The following is a 17,279-nucleotide window of genomic DNA, read 5'->3' as shown; positions in this document are numbered from 1 at the left end:
TTGCTTTGGTTTAAGAGTGGATTTGGATTACAAGCACGGTCCTGGAACGAATTATGCTCATAATCCAAAGCACCACTGTGTGTGTATATATATATATATATATATATATATATATATATATATATATATATATATATATATATACATACACACAACAATAGCATCACTTGGTCGTGAAAGGAGGGGGGGGGGGGGGCCAAGTTGGCCTCTCGCACCAGGGCCCAGGAGACATTAGCTACGCCCCTGACTCTGTCTATGTGTGTTACAGAATGTCTGAATCTGGAGGAAAGAGAAGGAGGAAGGCCAGACATAATATTTGTGTCAAGTGTAATCAGCCTATGCCTGATTCCTGGGAGCATTCATCCTGCTCTGCCTGCAAGTCTGCTTCTCAGAATACCTCTCAGCTGCAGCCTAATGAATTCCTAATGTGGTTCAAAGACCAGCTGACAGACACATTCAAGGAAGTGAAAACTACATTTACTTCCAAATCTACTAAAAAACATAAAGCTCATAAGCGTTCTCATAAGCCATCCTCCTCCTCCTCTGACTCTGACATAAAAATCATATCTGATAGTGCAACCTCTGAAGCCTCTGATATCTCTGACCTTGATGCCAATGAAAATGTATATTTATTGCAAAAAGATGCTGTTTCTAAGCTGATCTCTGCTGTCAAGCAGACACTTGAGTCTACAAAGGATGTCACCCATAAGGCAAAGAAAGACCAGCTATATTATTTCCCACCTAATAAAAATAAAGTTTTTCCTTCACATCCTCTCATTAAAGACTGGTTTGAAAAAGCTTGGTCCAAACCTGAGAGATCCGAATCTGGATCAAAGTTTAAATCCACCTATAGACTTGATGCAGAATCCACAAGCCAGTGGACAGCGCCCCCAAAGGTGGATGTGGCAGCTGCACAGTTGTCTAAAAAAGCTTTCTATCCCTCAGAGGATTCTGCATTGCTTACCGATCCAATGGAACGCAAGGCAGACTCCTTATGTAAAAAAGCTTACTCAGCTATAGCTGCATCCTCAAAAATCGCTATGACAACAGTTCCGGTAGCCAGAGCACTACGCTTATGGCTGCGTCAGTTGCACGCAGATATAGAAAAAGGAGTGCGAAGAGAGGATTTATTGGAAAATATATCGGTAATGAAATCAGCAACCGACTTTCTATGTGACAGTCCACTGGACAGCTTAAAATATACATCTAAGGCTATGGCTCTGTCTACATCTGCCAGGCGTGCACTGTGGATGAGACAATGGGAAGGAGATATTTTATCTAAAAATAATTTTGTGTCATTACCTTTTCATCCATCATCTTTATTCGGGCCTCAGCTGGAAAGTATCCTGGAGAAGTTCCATGTGAACAAAAGACCAGTATTTCCCCAGAAAAGAAAATCCTTTAAGCTGTACAAAGGTCGAGATCAGAGGTCACCAAAAAGACGGTCTAATTTTCGTGCCACAAGAGGAAAAGGTCAGTTCAGAGGAGGCAGGCAGCAGTCTGGATCTACTACCAGAAAGAAGCCTGATATCACCAAAGAAGAGCGTATGTGACGCCAGGTCCCAGCCCCCTCCGGTAGGGGGAAGACTCCAGCTTTTTTCAGATCGTTGGTTAAAGACATCCTTGGATGCTTGGGTCTCAATTACAGTAACAAGAGGCTACTCACTAGAGATTCAACAGCGTCCACCAGACAGATTCGTTCTGAACAGGCATCACAATCAAGTGATTCATCAACTTCTTCTCGAGTTTTTTCAAAAGAATGCCTTAGAAGAAGTACCCCAAGAAGACAGGGAAAAAGGAGTCTACTCCCCAATTTTTCCAGTAGCCAAAGCCGGAGGAGGCTGGAGACTAGTAATAGACTTGACATATCTCAACCAATTTTTTGTCAAAAAGAAATTAAAAATGGAGACTATTCAGTCGGCAGTCTTAAATATCCAGAAAGGAGATTATATGGCAACAATCGACCTCCAGGACGCTTACCTACATGTGCCCATTCTTAAAAATCACAGAAGATTTCTCAGGATAGCGGTTCTCCATCATGGCCAAGTGAAACATCTTCAGTTCACGTGTCTGCCATTCGGCATTACATCAGCCCCACGAGTCTTCACCAAAATAGCAGTCGTACTGACAGCACATCTCAGAACTCAGGGGATATGTGTAACTCCATATCTGGACGACTGGTTAGTCTCTGCGCCTACGAAAGATCTTCTTCTTCAACATCTGAATATAACTCTGCAAACCCTAAAAGACCACGGTTTCCTTATAAACCTCAGAAAATCCAACCTTGTACCCACCAGAAGAATCACCTACCTGGGCTTCATTATAGACTCTCAGCTAATGCGCCTCTTCCTCACCAAAGAGAGAATGATGAAGATCACCAAGACAATCAGCTCTTTATTGACACAACATCAAACCACGGTTCGCTTTGCAATGAGGGTACTCGGTATGTTGACATCTACCATAGAGGCGGTGCAGTGGGCAAGGTCACATATCAGAGTTCTTCAGGATCACATTTTGAAGCATTGGAAGAGAACATCAGAAGATCTGGATACAGTAATACCTATTACACACAGGGTCAAACAGGACCTGAAATGGTGGCTCACACGTTCTCGTCTCCAAGTTGGACGAGCTCTGACGATACCAACTCCAATAGTCCTCACCTCGGATGCCTCAGGCTCCGGCTGGGGTGCCCATGTGGAATCACATTGGATCCAAAAAAAGTGGTCACAAAGAGAACAACGCCTCTCCTCGAATATGAAGGAACTCAGGGCCATCAGGTTAGCCCTTCAACACTTCAGTTACCTTCTCCATTCCAGAGTGGTCCAGATACAATCGGACAACCTAACATCAGTGTACTACATCAACAAACAAGGGGGTACACGATGTCCAGCATTACAGAAAGAATGCAGTCACTTGATGAGATGGGCTGAGGAGAATGTGATGTCAATTTCAGCAGTTCACATCAAGGGGTCACTGAATACTACAGCGGACTGGCTCAGCAGGAAAACAGTCCATCCAGGGGAGTGGGAGCTGAAGTCCTCAATATTCAAACAGCTAGTGGACAGATGGGGTCATCCAGACGTGGATGTTATGGCCTCCAGCAGCAACACCAAAATCCGGAAATTCTTCCCCCCTTTCCAGAGTAGGTCATCCTCTAGCGATAGACGGCCTCTCGATCTCCTGGCAAGGAATGTTCGTTTATGCCTTTCCGCCAATACCTCTCATTCCGAGAGTCCTGAAGAAAATTCAGCAGGAGAAAGTACGAGCCATAGTAATCTTACCCTACTGGCCCAGGCGGGCGTGGTTTCCACTCGCGTGGAACTTATCGAAAGGCGTATTTTGGAAACTACCACTACACAAAGACCTTCTACAACAGGGGGACCTATATCATCCCAACCTGAAGAATCTTCACTTAACAGCATGGAGTATGAACGAGTAAACTTGAGATGCAAAGGCTTATCAGAGGAGGTGATACAAACTTTGTTAGCATCAAGGAAACCCAGCACACTAAAAGTCTACTCGAGTGTCTGGAAATTATACACCTCATGGTGCAAGAATAATCAGAAAGAACTCAAAGAGGTGCCATCTGTTCTTCAATTTCTCCAAGAGGGTTTTCAAAAGGGTTTAAAACTGAACACCCTGAAAGTCCACCTTACGGCTATTAATTCTCACCTAAATGGTATTTTTACTAGAGTCCCAATGGTGTCAAGATTCTTCAGGGCAGTGGCGAAGCTCAGACCAAACTTCCACAATCCGGTTCCCTCATGGGATCTATCTATTGTGCTAAAAGTTTTGACCCAACAACTTTTTGAGCCTCTGGAAGAGTCATCTTTAAAATGGTTGTCCTGGAAAACACTATTCCTCATCGCTATTACATCTGCGAAAAGGGTAAGCGAACTCCATGCCTTATCCTGCAAGGAACCTTATCTAAGAATCTTGACTGACAGGGTTGTTTTAAGAACAATGCCGGGATTCCTTCCTAAAGTTTCTACCACGGCAAATATAAACCAAGAAATTGTACTCCCTGTTGTTAGTGAAGATCAAGATCATAACCTTCAATTACTAGACATCAAAAGAACGATTTCTACTTACCTGCAGAAAACGGAAACCTTCAGACAATCCGAAAACCTTTTTATTCAATATCAAGGGGAAAATAAGGGCAAAAAAGCCAGCAAAGCCACCTTAGCCCGATGGATAAAGGACTTAATCCGTTATTGTTATACTTCAGAGAACCTTCAGTCACCTCTAACTGTAAAAGCTCATTCTACAAGATCAACTGCAACATCTTGGGCAGAGAGGTATTATGTACCTCTAGATCAGATCTGCAAAGCGGCAACCTGGTCGTCTGCGTCTACCTTTGTCAAACATTACCGTCTTGACATCTCGGCATCAGAAGGATCAGCCTTTGGCTTGAGCGTTCTGCAAGGCGCAGTGGTGTCATAATTCCCACCCTTATAGGCATTGCTTAGTATGTCCCATTTGTGTGCTGCCAAGGACGATCAGGAAGTATAAAATTTACCTCTGAAATTTTTATTTCCTGGAGTCCGTAGGCAGCACAATATACCCCCCCCCATAAAATCATTGCTGCATACAATACAAGGTTCTGTGTGTTCCTTACTGGGATATAGGGGGTTACCAGGTGCCGCAAATTAATCTATTTGTGTTTGTATTGCTAGATTAACCCTTCTGTTCCGGGTCAACGGGAATCCATTAACCCATTTGTGTGCTGCCTACGGACTCCAGGAAATAAAAATTTCAGAGGTAAATTTTATACATATATATATATATGTAAAAAAAAAAGTTATGAATAAATATATGCAGTGTCCCAGAACATGCAGACTACTACTCCTATTATGGCCATTTCTATTGCTGTGTCAATGCCTGTTCTGGTAAGTGTTTGCACTGCAACTGCTGCTGGTTTTCCCTTAGTATTCTCTGGTAATGTGCATTTTCATGTGTATTGTCATGTATTCCTGTGTATTATTACAGTGTACAGTGGTATGCAAGGCTGTTGATCACGTGACCTGTAACCATGGTTCCTCCAATGGCCGACTAGTTCTGGCCAGGAGCAACCATGTGACCTCCCACTTCCTCCTAACAAGTTAGTCTTCCCCCTGCTTCCAAGCAAGGAGGATGTGTGTCGTCCCTCTCCTGCCTCAGAGGAGTTGGGCTTCTTCTCTGCAGCCTCTTCACCATAAGAAGAGTGACTGATTCTGCTGCTGTATTCAAGTCTTCGGCTGTATCTGCCTGCTCAAGTGACCGGATTCTTCTCTCTCATCTGGGTGTCATTCCGTTATCTCTCCTCATCGCTGCAAGGATTCACAGCAAGTATTATTCTCAAGCTAATCCACCCAGCAACGCTATTCCTCTCATACTCCTACTCCCATCATCCGGCACGTATTCTCACAGCCTATGCAGCACCACTCCTGCCTTATTTGTCAAAGCCTGCTATATACCCGGTTGCATCCGGACAGAACTGTTGCTACTAGTTACCTCATCTATAATAAAACCGCTGTTACTGAACCCTGGCATTGGTGTCCACTAACTGGTGCCCTGACTAAGTGCAGCGAAGAATCGCATGCCCATCATCACCCACAGATTCCTCAGACCGGCCCTGCAGCTGTGCTGCCCTCAGGCCTATACCGTGACAAGTATACACCCTGCAGTGGCCCCGGTCATTGCCCACTCATAACACCAGCACTGCGGAAGTGGCCCCCAGGGGCCAGGGCATCGCATTTGGCGTCACGAACAGGATCTACCCGCCATGCGGTGTACCAGATCTACAGTTTAATATCGTCTCCAGAGACTGTGCTAAAATTGCCATGGGAGTTCTGATAACTGAGTCGCTGCACGGCTGGGACTGTACACAAAATGGCCGCTTCTTGCTGTTATTTCTACCTGCGCCATCCCCCAGTGACGAGGGGGTTAACTGCCATGCGGCCGAGAAGCGGGAATTGCTTGGCGCCATTGATAATGACTGTGTCTCTCCTGATTGGCCGGCCGCTTCCACTGACGTCATTGTTGCTGGGCAGACTTTGGAGCCTGATCCTCCAGCCTGGCGCTCCTCCCCTTCCTGCTACAAGTTCCGGCCAGTGGAACGCAAGATGGCGGCCTATGAAGAGCACCTGCCTGCAGCCCCAACGCTTGTGATGCCTACACTGCCTGAGAGTCTGCCTCTGCTCAATCCTGCGTGCCTGCTAATGCCGCTACCCTCCGACAGCGATATCAGTTGGGGCTCTACACCAGTCTCCAACGGTCCGGAGGAAGAGCCTGTCTCCATCGCCAGTGTCTCACCGGGATCTCGTTGCTCCAGCACTCCCGAGGTTGCCTTCTCCACAGGAGGATCGACCTCGCCAGAAAACGATGGATCCGTGAGTACCGGGGTTCCGGGCGCCCCTCTTCCTGCTTCTAGCCAGGGGAATAACTTTAAGGCCACCTGCTACGCCAGTCCCTGGAGGCTCCCCGGGCCCGAGACACTATCCCTGCCTCAGTGGGTGTTTGGGGACGACCCGGTTATCAAGAAGTTGGCGGATGAGATCAAGCAGGCCCTAACCTTGCTACCTCCGGTGGCTAAAGCCCCCCTCACCATGGCTACTACGGTGACTCCCCCTACCACTGCCGTGGCTAAAGCTGCGACCACCACCACTACCTACCATGTGGCCCCTACTGTCTCTCCTGTGACCACCGTGACCCCTAGCCTCGTGGTCACCACCGCAGCAGATGAGGCTCCTGCTCCGGCTTCCTCCCGGTATTACCCCTGGGAGAAGAAGAGGGGTGCCACTTGGGGTCTTCCAGGACACCTCTATTAGGTGTTCTCTTCAAAGGCTGAGTTCTATGACTGTTTTTTTTTTGTGTGTGCTGTTTCACCATTTAGTTCCTGCTATGCAACGTTCAAGGTTCGTGCCTGGTCCTCCTGACCAAGTTCCCTGTACTAACCAGCCATGAGCTGATGGACACTTACAGTAACAAAAGGTTCTCTAGTGCCTGTCCCAGAGCCTTTTACATGGACGATGTTCCAATTGCCTACAAGAGACTCTACCTAACAGAGACACTTAACCCATTCCTTCCTAATGCACTTTCCTGTGATTGTGTGTTCCACACAGGGTATTATTGCACTTATTTCATTATTGCACTTATTGTACTATTGCATTCCAGTGTTATCGAAATCTTTGTATTTCCTCCTCTGAGTAAGCACAAGGTTATTTAGATTGCCTCAGAGTAGAGTGCCTCTTTTGTAAAACAGTATATTTTCCAGTGTCTAAGACAGATAGCTCCTCCTCTGAGTAAGAGAAGTCAGTATATATATATACCTCAGAGAAAGTCCAGTTTATGTAGGAGTGTATTTTCTCATCCAGTCTCATTATTGTGTATTATTATCATATCTATAGCTGGAAAGATTTAGTTGAGCCAGTTTGTATTCAGATTTTTTCTCAGATTTTCATTCAGATTTCTCTCAGGTTTCATTCAGATTCATGTGAGCCAGTTCTCCTCAAGACCTCGCAGTATTTGTTGTCCCTTGTGTTTCCCTTCCTTTTCTTTCCAGTATTTGTTCACCTCTGTCTTGTCCCAACACAGTAGTAATCACACATAGTCTTACCTAATATTCACACTGGTCCATACATATTGCACCTTGGATACCCTTTCGTGTGTTTGGCCTATTGAGTAATTGTGTTGTATGATTGACCGGTATGTAAGGGGCCCCCATGTATGTTTGCTTTTATTATTTTGTTCTTTTCTCTTCCAGGTATCCAAGACACTACTCAGACACGCCAAGGTAGTACACAGGTCTTCACGTTCTCCTCCAGTAGGGTAACACATTTAACAGAAAACCTACTGTCTAACTGGCTGGAATATTGAGGGTCCCCCGCCAGCAGTTAACTTGTCCTGGCTTACACGTCAGATGGTTCACGCACTAGCTACCTGGTCGCCAGAGTACGTTAGGCACCCCTAGGTGAAGTCCTGCCATTAGGGTTTCTCATTCTCTCTCTCTTCACACCTGTGCCTTGGGCGTGGGAAACACACACCTCATCACACTCACTCTCATCATTCATTCCTGTTGTTTGATTGTCCAGTCTCTTCATGTTTGCTGCCTTCTAGATTCGCCGAGGTCGGCTCAAATTTGCTAGGGAGGTATGCAGTGTCCCAGAACATGCAGACTACTACTCCTATTATGGCCATTTCTATTGCTGTGTCAATGCCTGTTCTGGTAAGTGTTTGCACTGCAACTGCTGCTGGTTTTCCCCTAGTATTCTCTGGTAATGTGCATTTTCATGTGTATTGTCATGTATTCCTGTGTATTATTACAGTGTACAGTGGTATGCAAGGCTGTTGATCACGTGACCTGTAACCATGGTTCCTCCAATGGCCGACTAGTTCTGGCCAGGAGCAACCATGTGACCTCCCACTTCCTCCTAACAAGTTAGTCTTCCCCCTGCTTCCAAGCAAGGAGGATGTGTGTCGTCCCTCTCCTGCCTCAGAGGAGTTGGGCTTCTTCTCTGCAGCCTCTTCACCATAAGAAGAGTGACTGATTCTGCTGCTGTATTCAAGTCTTCGGCTGTATCTGCCTGCTCAAGTGACTGGATTCTTCTCTCTCATCTGGGTGTCATTCCGTTATCTCTCCTCATCGCTGCAAGGATTCACAGCAAGTATTATTCTCAAGCTAATCCACCCAGCAACGCTATTCCTCTCATACTCCTACTCCCATCATCCGGCACGTATTCTCACAGCCTATGCAGCACCACTCCTGCCTTATTTGTCAAAGCCTGCTATATACCCGGTTGCATCCGGACAGAACTGTTGCTACTAGTTACCTCATCTATAATAAAACCGCTGTTACTGAACCCTGGCATTGGTGTCCACTAACTGGTGCCCTGACTAAGTGCAGCGAAGAATCGCATGCCCATCATCACCCGCAGATTCCTCAGACCGGCCCTGCAGCTGTGCTGCCCTCAGGCCTATACCGTGACAAGTATACACCCTGCAGCGGCCCCGGTCATTGCCCACTCATAACACCAGCACTGCGGAAGTGGCCCCCAGGGGCCAGGGCATCGCATATACAAGTATCTCATTTACTTTTATCCACTAGATGGCAGCAACATCTTATTGCTGGAATGTCTGTTAATTTTTCATTTGTCCACCTGATGGCAGCATTTCCTCATTGTTGCTACTGATAGTCCCAATTCACTTGCATTATTTGTCCCTAACCAGTAGATGGCGGCGGTTCATTTATTCCTCTTTATTCTCTCTATTGTGATGCGCATATGCACGTCCGCGTAGCCATGATACGGTGGCGGCGGACATCACGTGATCGGCCATCGTGGCGTCATGGCGCTTCCGTTGGTGGGTGCTGGACCTGGAAGTTGGGTGACGTGGACATTGCACGGCGCTTTCATTTCCTCGGGGTATTTTAGGGATGGTCCGAACCGAGTTCGTACGGAGTTCGTACGAACCCAAACCATCCACAATGATTACCGCTGTCCGCCCGCTCCGTGCAGCGGGTGGATACAGCGGGAGGAACGCCTGGAAAACTGGGATACAACCATAGCCATAGGCTGTATCCCAGTTTTCCAGGCAGTCCTCCCGCTGTATCCGTCCGCTGCAAGGATCGGGCAGGCAGCGGTAATCCGATGCCAAGCGTTCGGGTTCAGCCGAACCCGAACCTTGGCGGGTTCGGACCATCCCTAGGGTAATTATATGGTACACCTGTAAAGCCAGAGCGGGATTGCTCGCCCTCATAGTGATATGGGTATTTATATCAGGGCCCCTCCAGCAGTTCAGTACCCCTCGAAAAAGGCATCGCCGAAATGTGGGTCAGGGTGGGGGCTGCCAGTGGACTGTTCTACTATTTACCACTTAGGTAACATTATTTATTTTCACCATATTTGTTTATGGTTCTCTCCTTAGGGACCTCTGTTTGTACTATTAGGCTTCACATACCTTACCTATAGCACTTTGCTTTTTGGCTGATTCATGACTTACTTACAGCTCAAATATGCAAATGAAGAGTTTGTGGAGATTCGGTTGTGGGTTTCAAAACACGGTATAGCAAGATATCTCTAGCCTGTTGCCACGGGGTGCCTTCATGATGGGGAGAGCACCACATCACCCTGAAAGGTAGCCCCTTAAGTCCCACTTGGTTGCCTGTATTGGAACATAAATAGGGAAACAACAGGGTAGCCCCTTTTATAACAAGGGCTTGCTAAGGCAGGCATCCCTCTACAAACAGCAGTTTTAGGGTATTTGCCCCTCATCAGTGTGGAGCAGGATTCTGGCCAGTTGGGGGAATGACAAATCAACCAACAATAAATAACCAACACCGCACTAAATCATATTGCATATCCACATCATACCGGACCCCCCCTCAGGGCAGTATTTACCACTAGGCACCCGTGGTCCGGTGCCTAGGGCAGCACCTTGCAGGGGGGCAGCACCAGGGAGCAGGAAACAACTTTTTCCTTGTTTTTATTTTTTTTAGTCTCCCACCTCCCATTCAGACTTGCCAGTAAATCTTGTGTCTTTCCGAGGGGGGGGGGGAGGGTGAAATTGTTCAGGTCTCGAGCTATCACCTACCAATCTACCAATCCTGTGGTGAGAATTCCTTCACACTATGTTTTAAGCTGTTAAAAACCAGGAAAAACGTGATTCAGACAATGTTTCTACATGTAGAGAAATGCATGTGGCCGAAACCACTGTCCCCCATGCACCTCAAGATGGGCCGTCTTCAGGTTTAGTGCCTAGGGCAGCAGTATTTGTTAATACGGCCCTGCATCCACTCTGTCCGTAGTAATTCAGCAATGATATGTAATAAGATGTGTATAGCGTACAGAGATACCTTGTATTGCAGCTCTTCAATGTTTGCTCTCCGTAGTCGCAAAAACATATACTCACAAGAGTGCAGGCTTTACTTGTAAATTTTTCAGTTTAATTCGGTTTCTCGTACAGGACATAATAAAGTGCTCACAGGCTGACACGTGCTCTCCTCTCAGTCCAAATCATCCAACCTCGCGGCGGACGTTTCGGAGGATAAGCTCCTCCTTCCTCATGCGCATGAGGAAGGAGGAACTTATCCTCCGAAACGTCCGCTTTGAGGTTGGAATCAACCAACAAAACACTGTAATCACTTAACTCAAGGAGATCAGTGAAAAAATGCCAATGAAGTGCTCAATCAAGAGTCTCCACTGATGCCCCCAAAAATGTAAATATGCAAAACAAGAGTCCGTGGAGCCTCAGTTGCGAGTCTCAAAACACGGGATAGCCAGATATCTCTAGCCTGTTGACAAAAGGGGCCACCCTGTTGTTTCCCTATCTATGTTCCAATACTCGCAACCGCATAGGACTTAAGGGGCTACCTTTCAGGGTGGTGTGGTGCTCTCCCCATCATGGAGGAACCCCGTGGCAAGAAGCTAGAGATATCTTGCTATACCATGTTTTGAGACTCACAACTGAGGTTCCACAAACTTTTGTTTTGCATATTTAAATTTTGGGGGGGCATCAGTGGAGACTCTTGATTGAGTACTTCATTAGAATTTTTTCACTGATGTCCTTGAGTTCCCTGACTGTGCACGCCTGCGGGGGTGGTGGTCGCTGACTGGCACAGTGTGGACTTAGTGTAGGGACCCATGTGTATCAGATACCTGCACGCGGTACATAGGGCAGTGTGGCTTGATCAATTCACATACAGAATTCTGATGTTTTTTATGCAGCCGAGAGGTACTAGTATCAGCTATAAGTGTGAGGTGCAGCACTCTTTTTCTTCCCTGAACCGTATTTTGTTTCTCTCTTTTCTCCGTGTTTTGCACTCCTCCTGGTGAGACCCACATGACCGCAATTAGCAGGAGACATCTGAGTGCTCATGGTTTTAATCCCTCCTGTCTGTCCCATTCTATCTTTGATAGCTATGGTGAGTGCAATACCTTATCCAAACTTGTGCTGTTTGGGGGCAGCTTCCTCCGCCGGTGGTGCTGGCTGGGTTTTGGTGTGGCATTTTTGGGTCTGGTCCTGTGGCATGGGGGTTACAGGGCTGTTCCATGGCCTCCCTTCCCTGACTGTGCACGCCTGCGGGGGTGGTGGTCGCTGACTGGCACAGTGTGGACTTAGTGTAGGGACCCATGTGTATCAGATACCTGCACGCGGTACATGGGGCAGTGTGGCTTGATCAATTCACATACAGAATTCTGATGTTTTTTATGCAGCCGAGAGGTACTAGTATCAGCCATAGGTGTGAGGTGCAGCATTCTTTTTCTTCCCTGAACCGTCCTTGAGTTCAGTGATTACTGTGTTTTGTTGGTTGATTTGTCATTGCCCAAACTAGCATGAATCCTGCTCTACACTGACGAGGGGCAAATACTCCAAAACAGCTGCCTGTAGATGGATGCCTGCCTTGGCAAGCCCTTATCATGATTGCAATACTCGCACCTTGAATTAGACATTGACAAAAGGGTCCACCCTATTGTTTCCCTATTTATGTTCCAATACTCGAAACTGTGTTAAGGGGTGACCTTTCAGGGTGGTGTGGTGCTCTCCTCATCATGAAGGAATCCTGTGGCAACAGGCTAGAGATATCTTGCTATCCCGTGTTTTGCATATTTAAATTTTACGGGGCATCAGTGGAGACTATTGATAGAGTACTTCATTGGAATTTTTTCACTGATCTCCTTGAGTTCAGTGATTACTGTGTTTTGTTGGTTGATTTGTCATTCCCCCAACTAGCCAGAATCCTGCTACACACTGATTAGGGTAAAATATCCTGAAACTGCTGTTTGTAGATGGATGCCTGCCTTGGCAAGTCCTTGTTATAAAAGGGGCCACCCTGTTGTTTCACTATTTATGTTCCAATAGGGGCTATTTTTCAGGGTGGTGTGGTGCTCTCCCCATCATGGAGGCACCCCGTGGCAACAGGCTGGAGATATCTTGCTATACCATGTTTAGAGACTCGCAACTGAGGCTCAATGAACTCTTGTTTTGCATATTTACATTTTGGGGGGCATCAGTGGAGTTTGTATATTGACCATTTCATTGGAATTTTTTCACAGATCTCCTTGAGTTCAGTGATTACCGTGTTTTGTTGGTTGATTTGTGATTGCCCCAACTAGCCAAAATCCAGCTTGACACTGACAAGGGGCAAATACCCTGTCTGTGGATGGAGGCTTGCCTTGGTAAGCCCGTGTCATGATCGCAATATTCGCACCTTGAGTTAGACGTTGACAAAAGGGGCCACCCTGTTGTTTCTCTATTTACGTTCCAATACTCGCAACCGAGTGGGGCTACCTTTCAGGTTGGTGTGGTGCTCTCCCCATCATGGAGGCACCCCGTGGCAACAGGCTAGAGATATCTGGCTATCCCATGTTTTGAGACTCGCAACTTAGGCTCCACAGACTCTTGTTTTGCATATTTAAATTTTGGGGGGCATTAGTGGAGACTCTTGATTGAGTACTTCATTGGAATTTTTTCACCGATCTCCTTGATTTCAGTGATTACTGTGTTTTGTTGGTTGATTTGTCCTTGCCCCAATTAGTCAAAATCCTACTCCACACTGACAGGGGGCAAATACCCCAAAATGTGGATGGATCCCTGCCTTGGCAAGCTCTTGTCATGATCACAATACTCACACCTTGAGTTATGGTGTGTTTACACAGACAGATTTATCTAACACATCTTTGAAGCCAAAGCCATGTACAGGCTATAAACAGGGAACAGGTCATAAAGGCAAGACTGGGATCCATCCTCTTTTCAAATGCGTTCCTGGCTTTGGCTTCCAAAATCTGTCAGATAAATCTTTCTGTGTAAATGCACCCTTAGACGTTGGCAAAAGGGACCACCCTATTGTTTCCCTATTTATGTTCCAATACTCACAACCGAGTGTGACTTAAAGGAGAATTCAGGGGTCTGTTAAAAAAAAACAATAACCAAATAAACAAGGGATCAAGTACACATTTTGTGTAGTAATAGTTTGAGCCCATAATCGCCACTTTTTGATCCCCACATCAACCATTCTGATTATCACATTGTCTCTCCTAACTTCCTGTCTGAGCTCCCAGCTCCTCTTCCTTGTTGCTGTTTCTCTATCACGCCTACCGTACAGTCCCATCTCCTCTTTGTCCCACCCACCTTCTGAATATTCATATTCCTCTTATTAGCCTATATCCCCACCTCCTGCATCACTATTATGGTGTCTGCACAGCCTGCCAGGCTATCTCCCCCTGCACTCCTCCCCTTCCTCCCATTATGATCAGTAAAAGGACTGAGGTGCGGCAGCAGCAGGGCACAAGGGAGATCAGTACTGGGGTCTGTTCTCAGTATTATCATCTTCTATATACACTGAATAGAACACCAAGAGCAGTGTACACTAACACTGCAGCAGCAGGGAACCTCCCAGCTTCAGTACTAATAATCAATGCTGAAGCTCCAAGGTGTTCTATTACCCCAGTGTCAGTGTACACTGCTGTAGGTTGTTCTATTCAGTGTATATAGAGGACGATAATACTGACAACAGATCCCAGCACTGATCTCCCTGCTGCTGCAGTGTCAGTGTACACTGATCCTTTTGTTCTATTCAGTGTATATAGATGACAATAACACTGACAACAGATCCCAGTACTGATCTCCCTGTGGCCCTGCTGCTGCTGCTGCTGTGTCAGTGTACACTGATCCTGGTGTTCTATTCAGTGTACATAGATGGGGATAACACTGACCCCAATACTAGTGCTAGTGTTATTGGCATCCATCTGAACTAAATAGAACACCAAGATCAGTGTACACTGACACTGGAGCAGCAGCAGGGCACCAGGGAGATCAGTGCTGGGATCTGTTGTCAGTATTATCGTCCTCTATATACACTGAATAGAACAACTTACAGCAGTGTACAGTGACACTGGAGTAATAGAACACCTCAGAGCTTCAGAACTAATTATGAATACTGTAGCTGGGAGGCGCCCTGCTGCTGCAGTGTCAGTGTACACTGCTGCAGGTTGTTCTATTTAGTGTATATAGAGGACAATAATACTGAGAACAGATCCCAGCAGTGATCTCCCTGGTGCCCTGCTGCTGCTGTGTTAGTGAACACTGCTGTAAGTTGCTGTAAGGGGGGATGGGAACAGCACTGCAGACCTCAGCTCACCCTAGCTCACCATAGTAAAAATGCTGCTCCTGGCTAGGTAGAGAGCGGTCACATGGTTTCAGAGCTGTTTTTTCTGCCCTGAGAACCATGTGACCAGAAGTGGGAGGTCCAGGAAGGAACCGTGCTGATTGCCTGGTCTGCAAATGTATGAGCTGGGAGGCGTGCCAAGGCTCACAGGCGTGCCGAGTGCTCAGAGGAACGCCTCAGGAATGCCCTGCATCGTGACGTGGCCGGCTGCACGTCACAACCCAGCAAGGTGCAGGGGACCTGGGACTCGTCGTGACGTAAGCAAGAAAAGCGGAAGAGTGTGACAACAGGAAAAGTCTGGTAAGGGGATATAATCAGTAATGAGTATACATTGAGAAGTTATATAACTTCTTATGTGGGGAGGGAATAGGGAAAAAAGTTTTTTGACGGACTTCTCCTTTAGGGGGCTACCTTTCAGGGTGGTGTGGTGCTTTCCCCATCATGGAGGCACCCTGTGGCAACAGGCTAGAGATATCTGGCTATCCCGTGTTTTGAGACTTGCAACTGAGGCCCCACAGACTTTTGTTTTGCATATTTGAATTTTTGGGGGCATCAGTGGAGACTCTTGATTGAGTACTTCATTGGAATTTTTTTCACTGATCTTGAATTCAGTGATTACTGTGTTTTGTTGGTTGATTTGTCATTGCCCCCAATTAGCCAGAATCCTGCTCCACACTGTTGAGGGGCAAATAGCCTGAAATGGCTGCCTGTGGATGGATGCCTCCCTTGGCAAGCCCTTGTCATGATTGCAATACTTGCACCTTGATTTAGATATTGACAAAAGGGACCACCCTATTGTTTCCCTATTTATGTTACAATGCTCGCAACCAAGTGGGACTTAAAGGTGAACTCCAGACAGAAGTTAACATTTCTTTTTACTTCTGCAGAAGCATATAGCATTACCTGTCTATCCCAGTTTTGCAACTATCAAAAATCCATTTGGGAGGGGGGGGGGTTGTTCTGTATTGTGTTTCTGTCCTTCCTGGTTGAGCAGTTCCCAGAATGCAATGCTTTCCTTAAGCTGATCATCACAGTCCCACACCCATAACAATCAGTAAAATTAGTGCTGCACCTGCTTCTGGCTGGTCAGAGATGGTGGATCACTCAGGGGATTGGGGGATCCAGCCAAGCCTCCTGTGAGATCACGCCGTGCCCCCTGTCTGCATCATCAACCTGTGCTCAGCAAACACAAACAATGTGAGACAGAGGCATGGAATATTTGTCTCCTAAGGGGGGAGAGCAGTGGGAGCAGGAGACAATGTGAATTGGCACAGGGGCCATTTTTCTTCACTTCCTGGATTTCTATCAGCTACCAGTGTGGCAGAACCGTACAGGTATGGTAATACATTATATAGACACATCTACTGTATATAACTTTTAATGTACTTTTAATAGAAAACAAGTTTTTCTTATCCGGAGTTCCCCTTTAAGGGGCTATCTATCAGGGTGGTGTGGTGCTCTCCCCATCATGGAGCCACCCCGTGGCAAAAGGGTAGAGATATCTGGCTATCCCATGTTTTGAGACTCGCAACTGAGGCTCGACGGACTCTTGTTTTGCTTATTTAAAATATAGGGGGCATCAGTGGCGACTCTTGATTGAGCACTTCATTGGAATTTTTTCACTGCTCTCCTTGAGTTCAGTGATTACTGTGTTTTTTTACTTGCAGCTTAGTTCACACTTCTCCTTGTCCATCTTGTATGTTTGCTGTTTTTAAACATTCTCTTTATTTGTGGTTCATTGTTTTATATGAATTGTTATGATAATGTGCTTTTAATAATAAAATGTATTAATTTTGTGATGATTGAGAGGTTATGTGTTTTCTATAGGTATTTAGTCAGCAACTAAAACCCGAGTTGTATTACGACAACATTTATTCCCCCGTTCATAGTATGATATACACCTTATTCTGTATGGAGGAAATCTGCAAACTTTGCATATGTGTATACTGAATGTATTTTTGTTGCCATTAACTCTGAGTCTTTATTTTGCATATGAATTTCTTTCTATTTGCATATTAGTTTGTATTTTGCATATGAATTTCTTTCTGTTTTTTACTACTATATGGCTAATTAGAACAGTTCACCTCTGCTGAACCGCTTTTATCAACTATAATACGATATAAATCATCAAACTTTC

Source organism: Dendropsophus ebraccatus, chromosome 5 (genome assembly GCF_027789765.1).
Source record: "Dendropsophus ebraccatus isolate aDenEbr1 chromosome 5, aDenEbr1.pat, whole genome shotgun sequence".
NCBI classification, from domain to species: Eukaryota; Metazoa; Chordata; class Amphibia; order Anura; family Hylidae; genus Dendropsophus; species Dendropsophus ebraccatus.
The sequence above is the reverse complement of the archived record's forward strand: the minus strand, read 5'-3'. Positions refer to the sequence as shown.